Source organism: Bos mutus, chromosome 2, assembly GCF_027580195.1.
Source record: "Bos mutus isolate GX-2022 chromosome 2, NWIPB_WYAK_1.1, whole genome shotgun sequence".
Lineage (NCBI taxonomy): Eukaryota > Metazoa > Chordata > Mammalia > Artiodactyla > Bovidae > Bos > Bos mutus.
The window spans coordinates 128,022,283-128,035,033 of record NC_091618.1 but is presented as its reverse complement, the minus strand read 5'-3'; the positions used below and the strand labels follow the sequence as shown (position 1 = coordinate 128,035,033).

General features: G+C 39.1%; 1 protein-coding gene and 1 non-coding gene across 6 annotated transcripts in view; one reads left to right on the top strand and one right to left on the bottom strand.

Annotated features, from left to right (window-relative positions):
- GULP1 (GULP PTB domain containing engulfment adaptor 1) overlaps window positions 1–12,751 on the bottom strand; it is a 332,692-nt gene that overhangs the window by 253,014 nt on the left and 66,927 nt on the right. The window lies entirely within an intron of this gene.
- On the top strand, window positions 10,248–10,352 carry LOC138984935 (U6 spliceosomal RNA). Its single transcript, XR_011462185.1, has one exon. It is a non-coding gene; the product is annotated as a U6 spliceosomal RNA (small nuclear RNA).

Genomic DNA, 12,751 nt, shown 5'->3' with positions numbered 1-12,751 from the left:
TCATGTCCATCAAGTTGGGGATGCCATGCAGCCATCTCATCCTCTGTTGTCCCCTTTTCCTCCTGCCCCTAATCCCCCCCAACATCAGAGTCTTTTCTTCGCATGAGGTGGCCAAAGTACTGGAGTTTTAGCTTTAGCATCATTCCTTCCAAAGAACACTCAGGGCTGATCTCCTTTAGAATGGACTGGTTGGGTATCCTTGCAATCCAAGGGACTCTCAAGAGTCTTCTCAGCACCACAGTTCAAAAGCATCAATTCTTCGGCGCTCAGTTTTCTTCACAGTCCAACTCTCATATCCATACGTGACCACTGGAAAAACCATAGCCTTGACTAGACAAACCTTTGTTGGCAAAGTAATGTCTCTGCTTTTCAATATGCTATCTAGGTCGGTCATAACTTTCCTTCCAAGGAGAAAGCATCTTTTAATTTCATGGCTGCAGTCACCATCTGAAGTGATTTTGGAGCCCAGAAAAATAAAGTCTGACACTGTTTCCACTGTTTCTCCATCTATTTCCCATGAAGTGATGGGACCAGATGCCATGATCTTCGTTTTCTGAATGTTCAGCTTACTCTCCACTTTCACTTTCATCAAGAGGCTTTTTAGTTCCTCTTCACTTTCCGCCATAAGGGTGGTGTCATCTGCATATCTGAGGTTATTGAGATTTCTCCTGGCAATCTTGATTCTAGCTTGTGCTTCTTCCAGCCCAGCGTTTCTCATGATGTACTTTGCATGTAAGTTAAATAAGCAGGGTGACAATATACAGCCTTGACGTACTCCTTTTCCTATTTGGAACCAGTCTGTTGTTCCATGTCCAGTTCTAACTGTTGCTTCCTGACCTGCATAGGTGTATTAAATCATGACTCTCAAAAAAAAAAAACCCCACATTAAAACCCTAATAAAGAACACCCTCAAAGCAGTAATGATCCCTAATCTTACACCATACGCTATGACTTTAAACTGTAAATTCCAAAAAGCAGGAATAAGAACCTCATAGTTCTTTTCCTCTAACATCTGACAGAGTGACACATTCAATACATTCAAGTTATTGCTATTAACAAGGGTATGAGAAACTGAGGGGAGATTCTGTTTCAGGAAGAGTGACCAGGACCACTACATATCGAGTTCCTCACCTCTTCTATAATGTCTACCTTCTTTCACTGGCTTCTTTACAGATACAGTCACAGCTCTTTCATCTTAAATAAAATCTCTATCTCTTTCCATTCACAGTTAACCTTTTGAAAGAGTGGTCTACACACTATTTGCATTATCTTACTTCCCACATACTGTTGAAACCACAGCAATTCCATGGCTCTTCACCATTCTACCCTGGTTCTTGTCCCCGAGATAAGTTCTCTCTCACTGTCTCCATGGTATCAAACAAGTTACTTGAGGTAGAGTGAAACTTCTTAGAGGGATTTGAAAATTTTTTTAAAAATGGGCAAAATGATAAAAAGGATCTTGAAAACCACTTTACAGCGTTCTGTTTTGACAGCAGGGGCAACTGGCAGATAGTGCAAACCACTTAGAAGAGTGGTGTGATGCTAATGATTTAAGAAAACAGTCTTGCATAACTGAAAGGGGGGAGGAGGTACATCTGCTTCACAGCTAGCACTCAGAACAGGTCAGGAACACAAAAGTTTTCAAAACCACACTTAGTAAGCAAAAAGGGTATTTTTGGCAGACCCTCTAAAGTACATAATCTGAGGTTTTTAAGAATACTGATATTTATAAGCATTGCTCAGAATCTTGGCAAAATTATTAATGAAAATAAGATCCTACTTGTTTTTTATAATAACAAAATCATACTATTTAAAGTATTTAACCTTATTTTGCAAAAACATATCTGTTCAAATAAACTGATATTAAGCTAAATGTGTCTGTGTGTGTATATGTACACAGGTGCTATCATGCAATAGGCACAGCATTAAACTATCGAAGACTGTCATATTTACATTTGTGCCTTACCACGTTCAAGGGAGAGGACAAGGGCCACCCAGGAAAAGACCACCCAAGAACAACACAGCTACACCACTGGGTGAGCCAGTCCTCACAGAAGTGCTCTCTCAGGACCTGAAATCAATGCTGCAAATTTCTCTCCCCTTATCTCTCAGCCTGTGATACAAATGCCAGGAACTGATAGTTTTTAACCCCAGAAAACAAACACACACTCAGGTTATCATGAATCCTTCTACTATCTTGTCCTTGCAAGTTAGCTCAAATCTAATTTGCTCTGTAAATCCTCTCCCCCTGAATTTTGTGTGAGCCTTTGTAGTACTTTTAAAGCTCAGTTAGAGGAGTAAAGGTTCTCAAAACAGAGTTTCACTTAACTAGTTCACCACCCAGCAAACTCACTGAAACTCTCCATTAAAGTGTAAACCACACTGACTGCTGCCCTTGGCTCAGTTGACACTTAACAGCCACTAGACTTCAACCCACGTGTATTTCAGCAGTTCTCTTCCCACCAATCCTGCTGCATGCTTATTGTGATGGAAATTGTTGACCGCCTACCAAGCATCTACTCCTCATTCTTCCTTCTCTTTTTTAAACCGGGGTATAGTTGCTTTACAATGTTGTATTAGTTTCTGCTGTACAGAGTGAACTAAGTCAGAAAGAGAAAACAAATATATAGTAATGTATATATTGGGCTTCCTTAAGTGCCTCAGATGGTACAGAATCTGCCTGCAATGCGGGAGACCTGGGTTCAGTTCCTGGGTTGGGAAGATCCCCTGGAGAAGGAACGGCTACCCACTCCAGTATTCCGACCTGGAGAATTCTATGGACTGTATAGTCCATGGAGTCAGAAAGAGTCAGACATGACTGAGCATCAGTTCAGCTTAGCTAATGTATATATATATACATTACATATATACATATGTATATGTATATATGGAACCTAGAAAAATGGTATAGATGAACCTATTTGCAGGACAGGAATAGAGACACAGACATAGAGAACAGACGTGTAGGCATGGGGTGGGGGAAGTGGGAGTGGGATGAATTGGGAGATTGGGATTGATATCTATACACTACCATGAATAAAACAGATAGCTAGTGGGAACCTGCTGTATAGCACAGGGAGCTCAGCTAAGAGATCTATGATGACCAAGATGGGTGGGGTGGAGGTTGGGGAGGGGTACAAGAGGTTCAAGAGGGAGGGGATATATGTATACATATAGCTGATTCACGTCATTTTATAGAAGAAAATGCCACAATTTAGTCAGGTATTCACTCTTATGTCACATCAGATGTAGGCAAGATTCAGATGAAACTATTACATTTTAGAAAGAACTTGAATGTATGCAGATTCCCCTAAGTTGTCCCTCCCATTTGATAAAGTGATCATTGCAATGATCTGTCATTGGCATTATTTACACATAAGAAAGTCTTTGTAGAACTCCAATCAGCCACCTCACACTCAAAGGAAAGAATTTAACTTACTTGAATAGTTTGGCAGATAAATAAATTTGTATAAGCTTTATATTAAAACAAGATCACTTAAGTAGACATGCATTTTTTTGTAATTATGCTACTTTAACCATCTTTCACTAATACTTTATCAGCAATATACCTGGTCATTGCTTACTCAGCATCTTCTCCCTAATATGGCACTAAACAGACAAAGAACAAATCAAACATTTCTAAGTTTGCATAAAAAATACACATTGACTGGGCTAAACATATATGGATCACCTATCATCTTTGGTTTTCCCCTTTTTTATCTTCAGAACTTTGCTCAAATTTTGATTTCCACATTTCTTCATGAATCATCCTCTCCAAAGCTCTTAGCAATCTGCCTGCTGTGATTACCTCCACATTCCTTTTGTTCTTTAAAAGGTTGGTTTTTTTTTTTTTGGTTTGTTTGTTTGTTCACTTGTTTTTCTGTTCCACTCTGCAGAGGTAGACAGCTTGTAAAATGCTGAGAATGTAATCCAGATTTCTTGATGCTTAGTTGGGCTTTTTCTCTTTTACATGACCCAAATTTTGGTCAGTCATCAAATGCTATTACATATCTTTGTCAGTTCAATTTTTTTAATTCAATATCCCTTCACTAGATCTAGTTCTAACATTCTGTGTCATGTTAATACGTGCTTCAAGATAAGAATCAGGAGCCCTCATTGAAATATACATTTTTACCATTTAGACTCCCTTAAAAATAATTTCAAATATCAAACTTTCAGGAAATAACTGAAAATGACAATTTGCATATAGGTTTCACTAGTGAAACAGCAGAAAGGAAACATAATTTAAGTCTAAAATCTTTGGGGAATATCTCTGGCATCGAGATAATGTACATAAAATAGCTTCTTTCTATTAAAACACACTTACAGCTTAGCAATTAAAGAATTGAGATAGTCTGAAACCAAAGTTTTCATTGTACTGTTTTACCTACTTCTTTAAAACAAATGATTAAAATAAGTAGTGGGACAAATAGTGGCCCCCCAAAAGATACATCCAAATTCTAACCTTTGGTACCTGTGAATGTAAATTTATTTGTTAATAGGGTCTTGGCAGATGGTAAAGAATCTACCTACAATGCAGGAGACCCCAGTTCAATTCCCGGGTCGGTAAGATCCCCTGGAGAAGGAATAGGCTATCGACTCCAGTACTTGGGCTTCCCTGGTGGCTCAACTGGTAAAGAATCTGCCCACAATGCGGGAGACCTGGGTTCTATCCCTGGGTTGGGAAGATCCCCTGGAGAAGGGAACAGCTACCCACTCCAGTATTCTGGCCTGGACAATTCCATGGACAGAGGTGCCTGCCAGGCTATAGTCCATAGCGTCACAAAGAGTCAGACATGACAGAGAAATTTCAGTGGCAGATGGTAATTAATTCAGTTAAAAATGTAAGATGAGATCGCTTTGGATTTGGGGTGGGCTCTCCAGGGACAGGGAAGCCTGGTGGGTTGCCGTCTATGGGGTGGTACAGAGTCAGACATGACTGAAACAGCTTAGCAGCTACAGCCAAAGACCAGTCAGTGTCTATATAAAAGAGAGGGAAATTTGAGACACAGAAAGACAAAGAAATTGCCAAGCAAAAACAGAGGCCAAGGCTGGAGTTATGAAGCTACAAGCCAAAGAATGCTAAGGATTGCCAGATCTCACCAGAAGCTAGGGGAAAACCATTAATTGATTTTCTCTCAGAGGTCCAGAAGGAATCAACCCAGCCAAGACATTGATTTTGGACTTTTTTGGCCTCCAGAAATGTGAGAAAACACATTTCTCTTGTTTTCAGCCACCAAGTTTGTGATATTTGTTATGGGGTGTGCATGCTTAGGGGCTTCCCAGGTGGTGCTGGTAGATCAGGCTTCCATGGTGGCTCTCTTGGTAAAGATTCCACCTACAGTGCAGGAGACTTGGTCTTGATCCCTGGGTGGGGAAGATCCCCTGGAGAAGGAAATGGCAACCCACTCCAGTATTCTTGCCTGGGAGTCGCATGGGCAGAGGAGCCTGGTAGGCCACAGTCCATAGGGTCACAAGAGTCGGACACAACTTAGCGACTTAATCACTACCACCACCAAAACTGCTCTAATAAGTGAAGTCTACTAATTTGGGCTTCCCTGTTGGCTCAGATGGTAAAGAATCCACTGCAATACAGGAAACCCTAGTTCAATCCCTAAGTCAGGAAGATTCCCTGGTAAAGGGAATGGCTACCCCCTCCAGTATTCTTGCCTAGAGAATTCCATGGACAAATGAACCTGGTGGACTACAGTCCATGGGGCCTCCAAGAGCCAGACATTACTGAGTGACTAATAGAGTTAACAGAGAGTGCATTCCTAGTCATTCAGTCCTGTCCAGCTCTTTGCGACCCTTTCGACTGTAGCCTAGTTTCCTCTGTTTCCTCCTCCCAGGATCTTCCCGACCCAGGGATGAACCCATGTCTCCTGTGTCTCCTGCATTGCAGGTGGATTCTTTACCCGCTGAGCCATTGGGAAAGCCCCATTTGTTATGGCAGTCCTAGGGAAATTAATACAACATGATTACCTATATGCATTTATATATTTTCATTTGAATTCTCTCCACTTCAAAAACAGACTTTCTGGACCATTATAGAAAAATACTGGTGTATACTTGCCTACACGGTTGAATAAAGAAGCACAGAAATAGAGGCAGAAAAAAAACAAAAAAAGTTTAGAAAAAAGCCTAGGCTAAAATAACTGTTATGAAGAATCAATATGGTATAGTAAAGACCATACATTCTATAGTTAAAATGGTAAGTTCTAGTCTTAAGTCTATCATTTTTGTGTTTATATAAACTAGGGCAAGATATTTAACCTCTGAGCCATAATGACCTGCCTCATCTATATAACAAAAGATAACAGTATTTTTTCTTATGTGGCAATGAGAAAAATACAATAATTTATGTTGAGACTTGTGCACATTTCCAAGTATACAGTAAACTTTGAATAAATATTGTCTTATTAACTGGACAAATGTTCATAATGGATTATTTCAAAATCAATCCTTTAGAGCAGATATAAATTCTCATGAGACTCCCTCTGAAGCTAGCCTGTCCACCTACAGTGACAGATGCTCTAATTTTGAAGACCTTCAACCATGAAACTGATATTAATTTAAGAAAGATAATATTAAGAAATCTCCCAATTTAAAACAACAGTTATCTTTTTTTAACTAGGATCACCATTTATTGCACAAATACAAAAAATAAAGTTTCTCACCCTATGTTATACTTAGTTGTGGTCCACCATTTCCTAAATGGCCACCTTCTAAAGGCAACCCATGCCCTCTTCTGGCTTCTATGACCTTGTTATTCTAATACAAAACATAATTATACAAATCTCTGTCCAGTTCTTTTTAGGTTAATCAATGTTAAGTGACACTTGCACAAAATCCTTCTATAATTAATACTCAACATGTGAATAGCATTTCAGAATACAATCCACACTGGAACACTAGAGCATTCATTCCATGACAAAATCCTAATCCTATAAATAGAGCATTTATTTCTTTATGTATTTTCTTTGTTTAGGATACTGAAACTCAGTGAAGCCTGGTGAATTGCCTAAGTCATAGGGTTATACTAGTCTAAGATATAATGTCTTCTTTTTTAATGTTTTATTAAAAGAAAAAATCAAACATATATAAAGTAACATAATAAAATAATAAACCATCATATTCCCATCATCTAGAAATGTCTATTTAAAAGATTTTCTTTCAATTTCTCAAAATCTTCCTGATGAGCACACATCTCCAGCTGTAATGCATAATTTAAAATGTGTATCATGTATGTATTAAGACAAAAGGAGGAATAGTGACAACCAGAAAATATATTCCAGAATGAAAATTTTCCACCCTAGGCATTGTGTCTTGAAATCCATAAAGAGAATATCCCTAGATATTAACATTCAGGTGACTATAAAAGTATTCACCAAAAACTTACCACCAAAGCATGATCAAGGCAAGAAGTTTCTAAAAATTCATCAGCAAAGGCAAAACCTAAATATGTATAAGCCTAGTGATTAAATCTCCCATAAAGACACTGAATCAAAAATATTCTTTTCAATTAACAATCAAAGTAAGTACTCTTAAATATGTATACTGGTATCATGGAAGATAAGGCCTTTAAACAAGAAAACTGGATACGTCTTTCCCTCCTATTTGTAGCAATGAGCATTTCCCATTAAGGTAAACAATATGTGAAATATTTCCAAGAAATAACCATCGTTTTCACCTACTGAGATGCTGGAGATGCAATTTTATTCACTAGTACAATCATTGTGATGAGCACTGCATCCAATTGACATGTCAATGAAAAAGAAAACAAATTTAGCTACAAATGAAAGAATACATCCTAAGAAACAAAAGTGGCATGAGTTAGTAAAGATTCAGAACTTTAACACAGAGTGGAGAGACAGCCAGAGCGGCAGAAAAATGGAAATCCGTTTTAGAGAAGAAACTACAACAACCCTTCCAAGAATAGCCTGGCACAATTACTGAACAGATGGGGGTGTGATAATTATAAACATATTTTCACCTCTCTTCTGCACAGCTATTAAGAACCACTTAAATTTCAGAAGCCCTTTCTCAGATGCAACACAGGAGACCTCATAAAAGACTGGTTTCGTGTATTACTGAAATAATGACGACTAAACAGACACCAAAAATTTTTCTTAAAATGAGTATATGTTTAAGATTGTGGTTAATAATTAAATAATTATTTATCTTTACCTATAAGGGGGAAAGGACGCTCTTAGTGAGTTGTTCAAGATAATGTATACCTTATCAAAGATGTATCTGGGAGCCTGGAGAGATCTTTAAGTGTAATGGGAAAGTAGCATCTTTGAACATCCTACTCTTTAAGTTAAGGGAGGTCAATAAAGAAGTTTCCAGAAAAAAAAAATCAATAATTAGTCTGTCTTCCCATTAATGTCTGCAAAGAATTAAGTAGGCTTTCATTACTGCAATACATTTACAAATACTAGTTTTACAAATAAAAATATGAGAAATAGGGTTTTGAAATAAGCAGTGTTTAGGTAACATTTGGTCACTAATTCACCCAAGAACTTAAAGCTGAAATGAATCTCTAGATCTTATTCTTCTCAGATACAGGTAGTAAATTTCTCTGACTCTTATTTCAAGTTGGGGTCATAGGCACAGGGCTCTGAATTGCAAACAGAAATGCACTCTAGTAAATTTAAGTAAAAAGAAATTTATGGAAGGCGATTACAGACTCACAGAAACTCCACGATGGCCAAAGAACTAAGCTATGCAGTCAGAAACAGTACTGAAATAAGAGCATCAAACCGGCCCAAGAGCATCAAACACACAGTGCTGTGTGCTCAGCACTGCCGCCATCACCAGGCATTCTCACTAAAGTCCTTTTTGCTAACAGGATCTGTGCACCAGATACTATACTAGCAACTCTGTATGGCAGGCCCTGTGGATGAAATGTATCAGCCACTATCAATGCCAGAATGAATTCCATGGTGCCTGTTTCTTGTCATTAACTTCTGATTGGAAGATTTACCTCTGAACCTCTGATCAACAGGGCCTGGGTCATACAAGTCATTGATACACAAGACGCTGAGGAAGCAAGATTCTAGTTTCTATTCTGGGAAATGACTCCTAAGGAAGGATTTTCCCAAAGACGTGAAAAGTGGCAAAGACGTTGGAAGAAGTATCAAAGATGTCAAAGGTATCAAAGACGTGAGACCATCATCGTGAATTTCTGTGGAGTATCTGCAAGCTAGCATTTGAGAAACAGTCTATACCACTGACTGTGACTCCATAATCTGGACCTGTCAAGCTCTGTCTCATCTCCTCCTACTCTCTTCCCACCAGCCACACTGGACTCAGTGGTCCTCCAACAAGAAGGGCTCTTCTGGAGTTAGGATTTCTCCCCTGAGTGTTTTGCTGCCCAGAAATCTGAGCCTCCAAATGTATTCATGGCTGACGTCTGCTTCATTTACAGGTTTCCCTTTAAATGTCAATTCCTAAAGGAGACAGCCTGACCACCACATCCATGGATATCTTCACCCGTATCTACTCCATCCATTCTTGTCACCATGTTGTATTTGCCTTCTGGTACTAATCACTGATTTTGTTTTACTTGTTTATTTTCAGCCTCAATTGCCATAATCACCATAATATAAGCTCTGTAGTTCTATGGGTGTTGTCTGTCCTTTTCTGTTCTTTTTAATCTTCAGAACCTAAAACAGTGTCCAGTATCCGTTAGTCTTTTAAATATTGGTTGCATAATAAATGGACCCCTGCTATAGTAAAATAGGTCCATCTAATAAATGAGGAGACTGAGGAACAGCATCTACTTCTTTTGTCTATGGTCACACAACAAATTAATAATCAAAGTGCAAGTCCTGGATTCCAAACCATGCAATTTCTGGGAAGATAAATGGCTGGATGTCATCACCGACTCGATGGACATGAGTTTGAGTAAACTCCGGGAGTTGGTGATGGACAGGGAGGCCTCGCGTGCTGCAATTCATGGGGTCACAGAGTCGGACACGACTGAGCAACTGAACTGAACTGAAAGACACAAGGAGCTTCTGCTGCTTCCTAAAGAAATGGAGGAGGCAGAGAAGAGCAGAAAGAACACTGATTAGGAAAAAAGCATGTGTTCTACAATCATACACCTCTGAGTTCAAATCTATGTCCCCAAACCTAACATAAGCCTTAAAGGGTTTTCAGAGAATTAAATGTGACTATATTGTACATTGTACACATAAATCGTTTCCAATACCTGACATGTACAGGAGATTAACTGGAGGCAAGTGCTAACCTCGAGTACATACACTAAAATTGGAATAATATAGAGAAGATTATCATGGTACCTATGCAAGGATAACACACAAACTCATGAAGCATTCCCCATTTTTCTACCATATATAGAATAGATAAACAACAAGGATATACTGTATAGCACAGGGATCTATATTCAGTATCCTCTTCAGATCAATCGCTCAGTCGTGTCTGACTCTTTGCGACCCCATGTCCATCACCAACTTCCGGAGTTTACTCAAACTCATGTCCATGATGCCATCTAACCATCTCATCCTCTTTCAACCCCTTATCCTCCTGCCTTCAATCCTGCCCCAAATCACAGTTTTTTCCAATGACTCAGTTCTTCGCATCAGGTGTTTGGATGCGAAGTATTGGAGTTTCAGCTTCAGCATCATTCCTTCCAATGAATATTCAGGACAGATTTCCTTTAGGATTGACTGCTTTGATTTCCTGTGGTCCAAGGGACTCTCAAGAGACTTCTCCAACACCACAGTTCAAAAGCATCAATTCTTCGGAGTTCAGCTTTCCTTATAGTCCAAATCTCACATCCATACATGACTACTGGAAAAACTATAGCTTTGACTAGATGGACCTTTGTGGGCAAAGTAACATCTCTGCTTTTTAATATGCTGTCTAGGTTGGTCATAACTTTTCTTCCAAGGAGTAAGCGTCTTTGAAGTTCATGGCAGCAGTCACCAACTGCAGTGATTTTGGAGCTCAAAAAAAAAAGTCTGTCACTGTTCCCATTGTTTCCCAATCTATTTGCCATGAAGTGATGGCCATGATCTCAGTTTTCTGAATGTTGAGTTTTAAGCCAACATTATCACTCTCCTCTTTCACTTTCATCAAGAGACTCTTTAGTTCATCTTTGTTTTCTGCCATAAGGGTAGTGTCATCTGCATATCTGACACTATTGATATTTCTCCTGGCAACCTTGATTCCAGCTTGTGCTTCATCCAGCCTGGCATTTCTCATGAAGTACTCTGCAAATAAGTTAAATAAGCAGGGTGACAATATACAGCCTTGACATACTCCTTTCCCGACTTGGAATCAGTCTATTGTTCCATGTCCAGTTCTAACTGTTGCTTCTTAACATGCATACTGATTTCTTGGGAGGCAGGCCAGGTGGTCTGATATTCCCATCTCTTGAAGAATTTTCCACAGTTTGTTGTGATCCACACAGTCAAAGGTGTAGTCAATAAAACAGAAAGAGATATTTTTCTGGAACTCTCTTGCTTTTTCTATGATCCAACGGATGTTGGCAATTTGATCTCTGGTCCCTCTGTGTATTCTAAATCCAACTTGAACATCTGGAAGTTCACGGTCATGTACCGTTGAAGCCTGGCTTGGAGAAATTTAAGCTAATTTGGTAGCATGTGTGATGAGTGCAATTTTGTGATAGTTCTAACATTCTTTGGCATTGCCTTTCTTTGGGACTAGAATAAAAACTGACCTTTTCCATTCCTGTGGCCACTGTTGAGTTTCCCAAATTTGCTGGCAGATTGAGAGCAGCACTTTCACAGCATCATCTTTCAGGATTTGAAATAGCTCAACTGGAATTCTGTCACCTCCACTAGCTTTGTTCATAGTGATGTTTCCTAAGGCCCACTTGACTTCCCATTCCAGGATGTCTGGCTCTAGGTGAGTGATCACACCATCATGATTATTTGGGTCGTAAAGATTGTTTTTGTATAGTTCTTCCATGTATTCTTGCCACCTCTTCTTAATATCTTCTGCTTCTGTTAGGTCCATACCATTTCTGTCCTTTATTTTGCCCATCTTTGCATGAAATGTTCCCTTGATATCTCTAATTTTCTTGAAGAGATCTCTAGTCTGTCCCATTCTATTCTTTCCTCTATTTCTTGGCATTGATCACTGAGGAAGGCTTTCCTATCTGTCTTTCCTATGCTTTGAAACTCTACAATCAAATGAGTATATCTTTCCTTTTCTCCTTTGCCTTTCACCTCTCCTTTTTACTCAGCTATGTAAGCCCTCCTCAGACAACCATTTTACCTTTTTACATTTCTTTTTCTTGGGGATGGTCTTGCTCACTGCTGCCTGTACAATGTCACAAACCTGTGTCCATAGTTCTTCAGGCACTCTGTCTATCAGATCTAATCCCTTAAGTCTATTTGTCACTTCCACCGTATAATCGTAAGGGATTTGATATAGGTCATACATGAACGGTCTAAGGGTTTACTCTACTTACTTCAGTTGAAGTCTGAATTTGGCAAACAGGAGTTCATAATCTGAGCCATAGTCAGCTCCCAGTCTTGTTTTTGCTGACTGTATAGAGTTTCTCCATCTTTGGCTGCAAAGAATATAATCAATCTGATTTCGGTGTTGACCTTCTGCTGAAATCCATGTGTAGAGTCTTCTCTTATGTTGTTGGACGAGGGTGTTTGCCATGACCATTGCATTCTCCTGGCAAAACTCTGTTAGCCTTTGCCCTGCTTCATTTTGTACTCCAAGGCCAAATTTCCCTGTTACTCCA